Source organism: Cebus imitator, unplaced genomic scaffold, assembly GCF_001604975.1.
Source record: "Cebus imitator isolate Cc_AM_T3 unplaced genomic scaffold, Cebus_imitator-1.0 Scaffold73, whole genome shotgun sequence".
In the NCBI taxonomy this organism is placed as follows: domain Eukaryota; kingdom Metazoa; phylum Chordata; class Mammalia; order Primates; family Cebidae; genus Cebus; species Cebus imitator.
Window position 1 is genome coordinate 3,750,142 of NW_016107388.1, and position 3,055 is coordinate 3,753,196.

At 34.9% G+C, this 3,055-nt stretch overlaps 1 protein-coding gene across 1 annotated transcript in view; it reads right to left on the reverse strand.

Annotated features, from left to right (window-relative positions):
• Window positions 1-2,372: 2,372 nt before the first annotated feature.
• Window positions 2,373-3,055, reverse strand: part of ALKAL1 (ALK and LTK ligand 1) — a 27,650-nt gene continuing 26,967 nt past the window's right edge. Inside the window, exon 5 of the mRNA XM_017531773.2 lies at window positions 2,373-2,829. The gene's annotated coding sequence lies outside the window, so the exon portion shown is untranslated. The remainder of the gene's footprint in view (window positions 2,830-3,055) is intronic.

Consider the following 3,055-nt stretch of genomic DNA (forward strand, 5'->3'; position numbering starts at 1 on the left):
GATGACACTATTTTTACTTAAAACAAGATCAAACCAGAAACCTTTTCGCATGTGAGTCCTAAAACTATGGACCTAAGATTCTTCCACATGTAACATCTAAAATATAAGCCTACATAAAGCAGAACCTTCCTTCGTTAGAGGAGCTGGGTTTTCAACAAATTACTGTCTGGTCTCCCGGCCGAATAAACTCCTCCCACCTTTATTCAGCATTGGAGAGATCCCTTTCCAGCGAACGCTCCTGCTACAGTACAGAGAATTCATTGCCACTTGTTGTGTTGAGGTAGATAAGAAACCAACAAGTGTGATTGCATAGATTTATAAATGATTTGCAGCAAATGAAGCAATTTGAAAATGTGGGGAAAAGCTACTTTAGATAGAGTTAGATTTTCCAGTCAACGATTTCTTACCACGTAGAAAATGACAAAACATACACCTCCCCTCTCTCCCAAGTTTAAAGCCCACTACCTCTCCTCTAGAATGTCAAGAGCTAGCTCTACTAACCGAATTTTGCCTTTCATTTTTTTTTTTTTTTTTTTTTTTTTTTTTTTTTTTTTTTTTTTTTTTTTTTTTTTAGACAGAGTTTCTCTTTCGTTACCCAGGCTGGAGTGCAATGGCGCGATCTCGGCTCACCACAACCTCTGCCTCCTGGGTTCAGGCAATTCTCCTGCCTCAACCTCCTGAGTAGCTGGGATTACAGGCACGCGCCACCATGCCCAGCGGATTTTTTGTAGTTTTAGTAGAGACGGGTTTCACCATGTTGACCAGGATGGTCTCAATCTCTTGACCTCGTGATCCACCCGCCTCGGCCTCCCACAGTGCTGGGATTACAGGCTTGAGCCACCGCGCCCGGCCACATTTTGCCTTTCAAAGCAAAAGATGTACAATAAAAAGTGAAGTGGCAGGTTAGGTGATTACACAGACAGCTCCAGGCTTATCTGGGTTGTTTGCCTAAATCCCGTAAGTTCTTCATTGAGAACAGCCCACTTAGCTGATGTAGCTCTAAATATTCTGAAAACATTGTTAACCTCCTGGCTTGCTGCTTAGACAATGAGATCATTTCTCCGATTGTGTGGATATTACCTTACCAAGACACCATGAATATTTTACCCTACTCACGTTTCAATCACTCATTTGTCCACATGAGAAAATTTTCTCTATGGAGACAAATTAAAAGTCTCTTTCGTATCCTTTCAACCTCTCTATTGAAATAACTACAACGAGAAAATGAAGATCATGTAGTAAAATAAACATGATTTTAACTGAAGTAATAGTTAATATATCTGTGGGTTTTTAAAAAATATATAGCATGGAATATATTTCTGAGGCATACTAGACATCTATGAGAATACTTAAAATCTAATTTCATAGAATTGCATCTGAAATCATTTATCTTATTAAAACCATGCTAATCATGAAGCCCCTTTAGGCTATTTTCTGTCTTTTAGCCAAATATATCTCACCAGTAAGTTATTTTATGTCATCATTCAATAGCCTCTTCACCTTGTAAAAATAGCCCTCAGCTCCCCAGATGCTTATAATCAAAAACTACTTCATTTTCCCAGATGTAGTATTACATAAGTACAATTAACTAAAAAGTAGTCTTTTTTCGTTCTTTATTACATAGCATTAATGCAGAGTTGTCTTTGCTCATAGATCAAAACGAGTAAAACTAAAAACTGAAAATGTACCTTCATAACATTCCTGAAGTCAAGGGGGCATTTTTAAGCTTGGATTTCTGAGGAACAAAGGAGAATGTATGTATACATACACAAACAGACACGGTACACTGTCTGGAAGTTATGGAAGAGACCACAGGAATTGCAAAATTGAAGTGACGGCTTCCATGTAGCACAGAGATACATATGTCTTCATGACACCAACACAAGCAGTTGGCAAGTGATAAAAAGCCAACGACTGCACTGTTCACGTATTGTTAAGCAACTCATGCTTTGTCCACTCACTAAAAGGATGGAGGTCATCCATTGTTTTGTTGTAAGTCATGATTTTTGTCATTGTTTTAAATGAGGCTTCCTGGGTACATCAGAGTATTCTGCTACATTCCAAATGGAACACCTAGGCCACCCATACATTCTTTTCATTCCTTAATATACAGCTTGCCAGTCCAAGAACAACTGGACTTCTTTGTATTTAAAACAGCAATATCAGATGTTCTAACTTCAAAAGGCAGAAATTGTCTCGGAATTCTAATTATCAATTCAAACAATACCTATTTATACACAATACATATGTAGTAATCATACTTCAAAAGCATAACCTCTATTCCAAATATCTTTAATTCAAAGAAAACACATTTTTTTCATATTTCAGCTTTAATAAAATTCACATTTCAATTTAATGCAAGTAAAAACAAATTCTAAATACATGTATTTAAATATTAAATAAGAATTATAAAATTTAACTTGGTACATGATGATCTGACAAACATTACTAACAGTCATATACAAAAAAAATCATTTCTCACTGGCACTCTCACGAGATAATTTACACAATTAAACGTTTAATTAGAATGTTAACCATATAGAGAAAATAATATACCTAGTAAAAATAAAATAAAATCACACAATTTTTAATATCTAATTTTCAATATGAGATTCAAACTGTTTTACAAAATTATAAATTACTGTATATACAAAAAGATAAAGCAAGAAAGACTACATCCTATGACAGGACACAGCCAACCAGTTATTTCTGGGAATTCTCTTATTTTACTTATCTTAATATCCATAAAACTAGAAATTTCATCTTTTTTTTACATTTTTCATGATTTGAGGCACTTCTTCAAATTAGATGTACCTTGTTAGGAGATGCCTGTGGGGGAGATGAAGAACCATATCATTTATAAGCTGGTTTTTAGAATACCTAAAAATATATATAGTTTCAATAGTTTTATTTTATTTTGCTTAAAGAATCTGTGGACTTCTAATTTACAGTCTAATCCTAAGAATACGGACTAATGTGTGTACAGAGAGGCCGGCAGGTTGATCAGTACCTTTAGAGGCTTTAAAAAATATTTTTCCCTTAAAGATTATGATAT